General features: G+C 37.3%; 1 long non-coding RNA gene across 1 annotated transcript; it reads left to right on the top strand.

Moving 5' to 3' along the window:
• On the top strand, positions 4,570 to 9,606 carry LOC110392891. Its single transcript, XR_002434684.1, has 3 exons — positions 4,570 to 6,425; positions 8,024 to 8,150; positions 8,551 to 9,606. It is a non-coding gene; the product is annotated as an uncharacterized LOC110392891 (long non-coding RNA).

The following is an 11,237-nucleotide window of genomic DNA, read 5'->3' as shown; positions in this document are numbered from 1 at the left end:
AGGCAATTTCTTGTAATGGATACATTTCAGGCAGTGTAAATGTTATAGTAGATATCAGTGCTCAGTGGAGTTAGGATTGTGTTTTTGTTAACAAACAATGTGATCGTATATCTATTATGTTATCTTCCCGAGAACAGAGTAACCAGAAATAACTCTATTGCATTCAGACTCATTAATGAAAATGTCAGATTTTTTAAAAAATTTGCTCTCATAAAAGAAAATTAAATTTCTGTAGTACAGTTAGTAACACAATTATCTGGATACTTTAATATTTTAGAAGTAAAAATATTATTAGATGTGATGATTAGTTATAATAATCTTTCATTAACTTTGTTTTGTATAATTGATTGCTAGACTAAAATTTTGATCTATTGAAGGTAATTGGATTTTGATCTTATGTTTCCAGCGAGTCAGTTTTTCTCCCCTCTGTTTCTTTTGTTAACCTTTTTTGCTCCCATTCCGGTCTTTCATTTCTTGAAATGACAGGGTTCAAAGATCTGATCACAAGAACCAATAGATCTTGTGGAGCATAGCCCTTAATTTTATGTGTCAGTAATTTTCAAGCTGTAAAATAAAGCTTGCTAGAGCTCCACATGAACATACTTTATTTGTTCTTGCTAGCGTATGAGGATAATAACACCAGCACAGTGCCTTGAGACCTTGCTGTCTCTCTGATAGAGAACGCACAGTTTTTTTTGACTTAGAGAAAAATGCAGTCAATTCATGTTAAACCACTGATTTCTGATTGCTACTCTCTTTTCCAATAGCTACAGCTGCAGACTTCTTGTGCTTGGAAATATCATACATCAGTGCGTAAGGAGTAAGTACATCCTTGAATAAGCATGTCACCTTCCCTCTAGTGTCAAAGAACAAATACCTCACCTCAGATGTGCACCCAGGGTCATGTCTCTGAAAGGCAAATCTGTCTGGTGGTGTGACAACAGTACAGGAAAGCATTTTGTAGAACCTGTTGCTTTCATGCAGCATGCAGAGTACATTTCAGGTCACTTGGGAAAGAAAGCAAATTCTAGCAACTGTCCTAGGTTTGATGCTTTCGGTTCACTTTAGAGGCAGATTAATGAAATTTTCTTGTATCCAACCTTTACAGAAATTAAGAAGTACAATATTAACAGAAACAGAAATCAACACATTTGAGAAGTAGCTGATGGAGTTAGATTTATTTTAGTCTGGAGAACAGGAGGCTAAGAGGTGACCACATTGGTCTTTACAACAACCTGATAGAAGGTTGCAATAAGGTGGGTGTCGATCTCTATTCTCGTGTGACAAGAACTAAGACACAAGGAAATGGCCTCAAGTTGTACCAGGAGAGATTTGGATTAGATGTCAGGAAGACATTCTTCATGAAAAGCGTTGTTAAGCATTGGAACTGTTTGCCCTGGGTCGTGGTGATCACCATCTGTCTCGCTCTGATTATCAGAGTGAGAGGAGGTTCTTTGATATATCACGTGAGATTAAGAAACAACAGTTCAAATGTTGGTCCGACCAGCTTATTACAAATCCTAGGCAATCAGGGAGATGGGGAAGGGGAGGCCGGCAATTATTACGAATTAGGGTGATGGGGAAGGGAAAGCGGGCGATAGGAAAGATAGGAAAGAGCAAGAATGACGTGAATCGAGGATAGTCACCACCAAAGATCGAGCAGTGTCCCGTTGCATGCCGTTCCAATGGTCCGAGGCAGATACAGGGGCAGGAGTGCAGAAGGCAGCAGCAGAGCAACCGTCCTTAGGCAGCAAGCGGGTAGTCCAGGAGAAAAAGGCAGCAAGCAGGTAGCAGGCTCAGGAGAGTCCAGCAGCAGGCAGGTAGCACATCACAAGGAATCTGATGTCAGAGACCTCACCTCTCTTGGTTGTAGGTCCCATTTTTATCCTTCTTCTTCTGCCAACGTGGCATTCCTGAGCACTTAGGTAAGAGTCATGTGCAGGTGTTCCTGGGTGCTTAGGTAAGAGTTATGTGCAGCACCCCTGAGATGGCTATTTCCCTCGAGATGAGCCCCCACAAAAGACCATTTCCCAGCCATTAAGCTGCTACTTATCTCTCTCCTTGCCCCTGGCCTGCAAATTTTCAGAAAAAAGATTTTTCCAGCTTTGACCAGGACTTGTCTGGACTTGTCCATCTGCGTTCCTCAGCAAGCTTTGAGACAAAGGTGCAAAAAAGAATAATCTCTTACACCATCCCTGGAGGTATTTAAGAGAAATGTGGACATGACAGTAGAGACATGTTTTAGTGGTAGACTTGGTAGCGTTAGGTGGATGATTGGACTTAGTGATCTTTTGGGTCTTTTCCAACATAAATGATTCTATGATTCTACAAAATCATAACTCCAGATTTCTTATGCACATTCAAAACAACTTTTTTTTTTTTTTTTTTTTTTTTTTTTGAGAAAGCTATTATATCATTTAAAAGCACTGCTAATTAATTTATGGTCTCCACAAGCATGCCTGTCTTTGCATTCAACCAGGAGGTCAGTAAAACATTTACAAAACTTAGTTCTTCCCTACAGAGGAAGCTTAATGTATCTGTAGTTACTATTTATGCTATTTCATGGGCCATGGGCTTAAATTCACTGGTGGATTTCATACTGTTGTAAAATGAAGCATAAGTTCACTAAAAGATAATATGTTTTTTATATCCTCTGTTGTCATCAGTATTTATTTATTACAATACTACTGTAGCACACCACTGTATTATGTGTGTTTTCTCATATCAAGTTGTAAACTTCATGAACTTTTTCCAGTGATGGCATAGAACATGTTAGAAAAACAAAACAAAACAAATAAAAAACAAACACAAAGATTGCTGCAGAACAATATATGTCCCCATTTTCTTTTTATCATATTCTATTAGGTATATAGGAGTTTATGAAACCTCAGGATTGTGTGGATGAAAAGCTGAAAATCAGATTTTACTATTAGGGAATCCTTGTAGCTGGGTCTGGAAGCTAAAGTCACAAGCAACCGAGGTTTGGAAACCAGTATCTACAAATCACATTCAGGAAGGAGACAAAATAAAGAGTAAGGGCAGTATATCAAACCTTCAGCTATACCTTTTGAATAGTAATCTTTCCAGATGGATCTCTGTTAAACTAGAATTTGCTAAATGTAGCGGTTTCATGAACAACTTTTTGTCTTAATAGAGTTGGCAGGATTTTGTGAGGAGTGGTCATTCTTATTCCACTGGAGTAGTGACAGTCACTTCCCCCTAGGATAATTTATTTATGTACATTCACATGATGAGGATAAGGAGTGGAGTCTAAGAAAGAAGGAGGAGTTGAATACAGCCCTTTGTAACTTCAGAAAATATCCTGGGAAGTCTGGGATTTCTTGCAGAGAGATATAATGTATTTTCTGCTTAACGGGAAAAGTCAGCATCCTCATATATTCCACTACCACTGCTTTTCTTATCTTTGCTAAACAACTTTTATTTTATTTTATAGTGAAAGACCTTGCTATACCACTATATGATATGTGAAAGTTCTTCTCTATCAGATAAGCTTAGAGTTCTGTTTACAGACATCTAGCTAGAAGTTCCAGGATACAAGAATCTCATGCAATGTCAGGAAGCACAAGCTGTGAATGAATTCAGTTTTAACAGACCTGAAGTTCTGAGCAGCTATTCTGGTTTTATTCTAAGCTAGGAAATGCAATTAATTCTAAGCAAAACAATGCCAGCACTACGTTTACTGCTCAACAGTGGTGTCAGACTTTCAGCATTTGTGAAGTTTTTTAAGAAGACCATTTTCATGCCAGAAAAGAGAACATTCAGTAAAGACATATGAAGACTGCGAAGAATGTAATAATTTTATACAAGATCTGATTCTGTCAAAATACATGCTATTATGACCTTTTAAAATCTATAGAAGGAATTTTTTGGAGCCAACTCTTGAAACTGGATATTCATGTACTGTGCTACTGCATTTTAAATGGTGATAATAGGGAGAAATAAGTCTTCTTAAAGGATTTTCTGCTTACATTTTCCAATTCAGACATTCACTTTGTTTTATATTTTCTCCTGCCTTACCTACATTGTAGCATTTAGAGAACTAATGAAATATATTACGGAAGACATGCCATGTTCTTCACTGCAATGATACCCTTCCTGAGAGGATATTATTTCATGGATAGAACGAGATCATTAACAAAGAAACCTTGTTCTACTGCATGTATTTTTATAACAAACTTGATTTGGGCCATTATAAAAAACAGAAGTTGGGACCTTCCTTGATAACAAAAAGTTGCATTTTCAAAGAGTTGTGTTTCCTAGCTTAGTGAGTGCTCATGCATGACTATGATTGACAGAACTTCCAGTCACTGAAAGGAGAACTTCCAAGTTCTTCTGGAAGTGTGCTTTAGGCAAAATAAATAAATTAATAAATGTTAAAATGATTATGTCCTTCTGACCTTACAGTATTTCTTTCGTAGTGAGAGTTCAGATGACATCAGATTTTGTCACAGAAAACCAACAGAAGGAATATTAGCAATATGAGTCAGTGACTTGGGAGTGGAGGAAGAACCAATATAAGGTTCAGTAAGTGTTATTCAAAAAATATATCCTGTTTCCAAAGGGGGACTTTGCTTTAATTATTTTTGCTTCAGATTTCATCCACTGAATTATGAATTTCTTACAGGAGACTTAAGAAAGTGTCTTGCTTCTCCAGAGGAAACTGCAGACTTTCTCAAATAATGAGCTACTGGCTTTGTGGAATTGCCTCCTTTGTTGTCATGGAAACTAAAGTTATGAAAAATGGAATGAAAGAAGCCAGTAATGCCTCCCATAGTTTTGCTGTAACTCTTGGAGACAATTATTTTTAAAACCTTTGGATGAAAAGGATGACCAATATGGAGTTCTGTTGAAGAGTAACTGAACATTTATGTACATAACTGCAGCATACTGATGCTAGTTAATCAAAATCCTAAAGAATTATACTACAGATCTTAGTCCCAGTGAAGGTAGTCAAAATTTAGCAGAATTTTATCCAAGTCATGAAGAATTATTGTTCCTCAAACCCCTGGAAGCTTCCACCAGTGGGAGTTAATCTCCTTCTGAAGATTAACTGGCAGCTTAGTCCTAGAATAAGGACTAAAACATTCTTCATCGGTTGTTTCCTGAAGGCTAATATACCAAACTCTTCCAGAACAAAGCTGTGTACTGTCCCCATTCAAGATGAATCACCTGAACAAAATCAAGCATATATTTTGTTTAAAAGAGCTATCTCGTGGGAACAGCCCTGCAACAAATCTCCAGCCTAATTGGTCTTGACAATTTATAGTTATGGCATCCATGCCCAATATATCCATAACTGAATTCCAAAAAAGAATCTTGTACTTTAGATTAGTCCCACAATACATTAACATGGTCATTTTACTTCTATAATCATATAAGTCAACTTCTATGTTAAGAATGTATCTGTATAATCAGGGCCAAATCAGAAGTACTTTGCACTGGAGATATACTGATATTTTCTGAGCATCGCTCAAATCCTAATATTGGTTTATTTTTTCCTGACAGTTTGACAATTAGATGGTCACAAGAAATTTTACAGGCAAATATTAAACATCTCAGTTATATTTCCTTCAACCAGAATCACTCACCAACCCTCACAGGCTTCTTGCCCAGAATATTAGCAAAATCTTGTTTATTACAATGCTATTTTAATAATCTTAAAGGCTCTGGGATTTATCCGTGGACACTCTGCAATTACTCATAATGCTATTTAAATAAATACAGCTCAAAAACTTGAAATAAAGGAAGAAAGTGAAGCAATAGCAGTCCAGTCATAAGACATGGCTTTCTGAAGTAGGTAGTGACAGTGTTTTCAGCAATCTCTTTTGATAAATTTATTGTTATATGTATTCACTACCACACACACTGATACAGTTACTGGCACCTAAAAGCCAGTGACGGTGGCTTTTATAAAAGGCACCTACCAGGTATGTGATGTCCATTTCTATGTAGTAGATAAATGTGTAGAGCACTGGGTGTATAGCTAACATCTTGGGTTAATTCTCCTCTTCCACTGAAGACAATTCAGATTTAAACAAGGCTATCTTCATTATCTAAATCCTTGTTTAGGGCCTGGGTGAAAATACTCTCCAGTATTTCTGCTGAAGCTGTCCATTCTGCAGCAATTAACTTCTCTTACTACTGAATGGACAGCAGAACCGTGTTGATCAGCAGTTATTGTTCCCACGTGAAAGAGAAATCAAAGATTTTTACTCCTATGACTCATGGAAATTTTCATTAAAAACAAACATACAAGCCCCACCCTTGAATATATGGCTGAAGCATGTTTGAGAGGAGAGCTCTGATCACAATCACACTGCAGCTCTCTTTTTTCTGGTTGCTGTGTTAGGGCCCATGCCTTCTCTGTGGGGATCAGACTGGGGAGCTCTCTGCTGAACATGCTGGTAGGTTTGCTCTGTCTGTCTGTCTGGGGTGTCTGACTTGTCCAAACAACTCTGTCAAGGAGCTTAAGTCAAAGCTTTGGTTTTTGTTTTCAGACATCAAAGAATCAGTATTGTAGTCCTTAACATAATGTCTGCCTACAGCAATATACCTGAATCTTTTATTGAACTTGATCCTTACTTCTTTCTGTTTTTATTTTCTGCTGTTAAGTGATGTTATTATTGTTACATTTCACTGAGTTATGTTAGAAAAACCCAATAGCTTCTGAATTACTCAGGTACCAAAATAAAGATGGCCACAAAAGTGAATATCTAAAGCAATACCGTAAAATGTGTTATTTCAATTTTTGAATCTTAAAAAACAATTTTCATTAACTAAAAATCCATTAAAAGATATTCTCATGCACCTCATGAGAATAGAATTTCCTAAGAAAATGCTAATAGTAACATTAGCAGATAAAATAGATGAACACGGGGTAAAAATAAAAACATTCTGTTTATTTTTCAGAAAAAAATGTTAGGTTATTTAGAAACTAATCAAAACTTTACCAAGCATAGAAGAAAAGTCAATTAATGTCAATTTGTTTTGTAGTGCTTTCAGCGAGGTCAAGATTTTAGTATTTTTGTTTGTCCTTTATCTTCACTTTGACTTTATTCAGGCTTGTTCATCCCGATTCAAAACATGTTTAACTTTCTGTCATTGAAACCTAAAGCCAGGATTACTTGAAGGACATGTTTGAGTGCTTTCCCTACATCATACCTTTGCCAAATATCCTGGTTTAATCACATTGTTTTTCTCAAGGAATGTTCACTCTTTAAGAACAATCTCCTGAATTTGTGTAGTTAAGGAAGAGTTTTAGCTGCAAGATTTGTTCTGTGTTTCCTTCAGTAAGCACCCTATCTTTATAGCTGCAGATAAAAACTAGAAAATATGACTTAAAAAGCCCATAAAGGCACATGTTCTGAAAAACAAATAAAAATCACCTCAAAGGATTCTTTTTAGAGCTCCTTCTTTTGACCTAACCTCCTTGAGGTTATATTTTTCAGTGATATAGGATAAAAATTTCAAGACGTGTAGAAAACATATACATTTTCAAGGTTAGAAACAATCTTGTTCCAGTGAAAGGAAACAAAAAAATTCCCGAGTCTTGAATATTAACATTTGAAGGAATATGAAGGAATCAAGACATTTACTGTTCCTTAGAAAGAATGACGACATCAGAAGTGTTAATTAAAATTATATCCTGCATATAATTTGTGCTTTCCAGACAGTTTATGAAGGTAGCAAAATTTAAGATATTCTTTTACGTTATACAGTCTTCTTACCCACAAATTGAAATGTGCTTGATTTATGAGCATATATATAATTCCTTTTAACGTGACAGTAATATCCAAAATGACCAAATGTTGAATAGTTTGGAAATCTCACATTTTTTAGAGATAAAAGGAAAAAAGTTGAGTTTTATTTATTTTTTTTCACAGTAGCATGTTTGTTCAGACCTTTCTATACACAATTTTAAAACACAGTTCCCACAAGAACATCCTTCTTCAATCCTTACGCTTTTCTTCTTTCATTGACATAACTTTTTCACCTCTTCTAGGGTGAAGTTAAGTTCATACTGACTCATCTAAACCTAAGCATTTCTCAGGAATCTCAGCAAATCTCAGATAAGATGAGGAACCTATGCTTAACCATTGGAACATTTTTGCAGAAGCTCATTCTCTACTGTAAGTTTCCATGAGGATCCTTGAAAACAATTACTTCTTATCCCCTTTTCTGATACATTTTTCAATAACTGCAATTCTGATTCATTGCTAATTAACATTTTGAATTCAAGATTAATTTTTTTCTAAAATGTATGCTGAAGTTTAAGTACAACTATGTGATATGATGTAAAATTAAGCCCTGTGGACTGTTAGTATAATTTAGTACTGGAGGGGATTAATCTCATCCAACTTTGAATTTCCTGAATTTAGACACCTTGTCTAAGTCAGTTGTATAGATTCCCTCAGTAACCCATGAGGAAAACAGGTAGCTCCAGACACTGAGTCCTTCTACTATAAGGCAGGTATCTTATGCAGAACTGATAGCATGTGCTCTAGCAATGCCTCTCCTTCTCCCTTGCAGCTGACTGTGGTGATATATGGATGACCAGCAAAAAGCAGATGATTCCTAGATTCTTATTACTAAAAGGAAGTGCAAGGAATCTCATTCTACCACAAAGTTCTCATCGCCATAGTATATCAACATCAAGAACACTCCGTACAACATTCTTCTGTTCTGTATCCCAGCACTGGCAGCGGCATCATTTTCTAGCTCTTCTCCAGCAGGGCTACCTGCTGTCCTCCCTATGGGCCAGCAGCTCCCAGCTCCACCCCTGCCATGGGGCCAGGCTTGTCTCTGCTGGCTGCCAAGTGAGAAACTCACTGTATCAGAGGAGCAACTTGCTGTATATGACAGTGGGATAACAGACTGTTCTGCTTCTGAGCAGATATCAGTGGTCCCTAAGGAGAGTGGGAAAATTACAGAGGGACCAAGAGGGAACCAGAAGAAAAAAAGCCTCAAGGGAAATGGAGAAACACAAAAAGAACAGCTGCAACAGAAGAAACAACACATAGGACCTGTGTAGGTGTAAAATTAAAACAAGATGATTTATAAAGAGCCATGGAGGGAAGAGGCTGTTGGACAAAGAGAGAGGAGATATAATTCAGAATTAAATTTTTTGGGAGACTTGAATTGGTCTTTGCACAGCCTGGCTAGTGAACAGTTAAACCAGTTCTCTTGAGTAACCTATACAGTGACATTTGTTCCCATAAATTATTCACTGAATACTGACAAATAACAAACTCATTTGTTTTAACTGGCTTTCAAGCAAAAAAAAGGGTGAAAATTTCAATACATTATTCAAACAGCTGGAGTTCAGATATGTTTTTATGTATGTCAGCCACAAATACACTTGAGGTGTTATTAGATGGCAAGTGTGATAAACGGGGCATTTGCTTTGCATCAAATGCTATTGATTGCCAAGCTCAGAGGGTCGTTGTCTGCTGAAAATGTGGAGTATTTGAGCTTTTGCCAGTTCCTTGTTGCTGAGCAACAGCATTTGTCCCTTCCAGTTTCTAGTGTGTATGCAGCTTGTACATATGGATTAAACTGAACGTAGAATAAAAACTACCTTAACTATTCAGTGACCATATATAATATTCTGTGTGTTTAAAAAGTAAGAGCTGCCAAGTAGCACATTTTTGTGCTCACTTTGGCTATGTATAGGACATGTCTGTCAGGGAGCTGACAGAAGCGGGGCTGCCTTCTCAGAGATGGGGAACAGGGAGCTGAGGAGTCCTTGTGCTGGTCAGGGAGGGACTCAAAGCCAGGGCTCAGCCCCACAACACCCTAGTAAGGTGTAGGACAGACATGGTGTTCGTGGTCAGGACCAACCAAGGGCATGAGTCATACAATGATGGCAATGGGACAGGTCCAAGGCTCAGTCACGATGTCAGGCCACACACTCCAGTGGGCCAACTCTGGGCGGGGCTGTGGATCTCTGTATGGTTCCAGCTCAGCAGGACCATGGCTGGGTAAGGCAGGGCTGTGGGGAGCTGAAACCTGGCCCTGCTACAGCCTGGCTGGGGCAGAGATTGACAGCCATGGGATCCTGAGCCTGAGGAGGTGGGAGAGCCATGAAACAGGACCAAGGACACTCTGGTGTCCCCAGGGCTCCAGCAATAGGGCAGGTGAACATCTTTAGTGAGAATCACTCCCAGATTATTTCATAATACAGAATTTCTGGAGAAAATATAACAATCTTTTACTACTTTTTATGCAGTATTTATTTTTTTATTTTAAATCTGTAATGACTCTGCAAATAAAAAAAATTAGTATGCATTAATAATGAGAATGTTTTTCACAATGAGCCGTCAGCAGTATGTCACCACTGCAGGAAAATAAGAGCATTTTTGTAAGATCCACATTTGGGTGAAACTGAGATTCACATGGCAGTGCTAAAATTATTTTGACCTTTTCATCAGTCAGTTTGAAATGTCAGAAGTTTTCAAGTGACTCCACAAAGCACCTTCAGTTCCATTAAGCACCTGTTTTGTATCTGCTATTTTATATTTTGAATTCCAATAGCTGTACATTAATTAACACAACAAAAAGTGATTTCCCTCATATTTCCAAATGGAAAACCAAAGGTAAAATCAAGGTCATTTGTGTTTAAGGATAGTGGAACCCAGTGAACCCAGCTTCCAACTTGTTTAGTTCCAATTAAATCCACAGTGTTTAATTAGATCATATTCATGGCTCACTGATGAAGTTCTGTAGAAAACAGAGCTGAGAAACAGTCATGTTGGATTCAGTTATTCGTATCTAAAAGTGTTTTTAGTCAAATGGTCAAACTCTTAGTCATCTTTTTAATTCTAGTAATACCAAGTGGAATCTTACTGGTGTCAGCCTGCCATCTGAAAAATTGGTAGTTGTAGAACAGATGAAAACTTTTCTAGATATTGGACTTGGTAACTGAAGAGAAACATTGACTGAAGTTTAAATTCTGGAAACCTACAGCAGATTTGCTTTAGGAGATAAGGCTTGTCCAGGAAATGCTGGTCAGGGTTTTCTCTAGATTCAGTGTGGTCTGCATCAATACCTAACTGGTGTATATTGCCCCTTTCAATAATAGTGTTATGTGTGCATGAAATCTAAATTTGCAGAATGATTCAGTAGAAGAAATCTAAATTTGCAGGATAATTCGGTAGAAGAAATCTAGTCAATGGAAAGGTTTCTCTGTGAAAAAAAGCATTTTCAGGATCAAAACT

This window comes from Numida meleagris, chromosome 1 (genome assembly GCF_002078875.1).
Source record: "Numida meleagris isolate 19003 breed g44 Domestic line chromosome 1, NumMel1.0, whole genome shotgun sequence".
In the NCBI taxonomy this organism is placed as follows: Eukaryota; Metazoa; Chordata; class Aves; order Galliformes; family Numididae; genus Numida; species Numida meleagris.
This window is presented reverse-complemented; position numbering and strand designations above follow the sequence as displayed.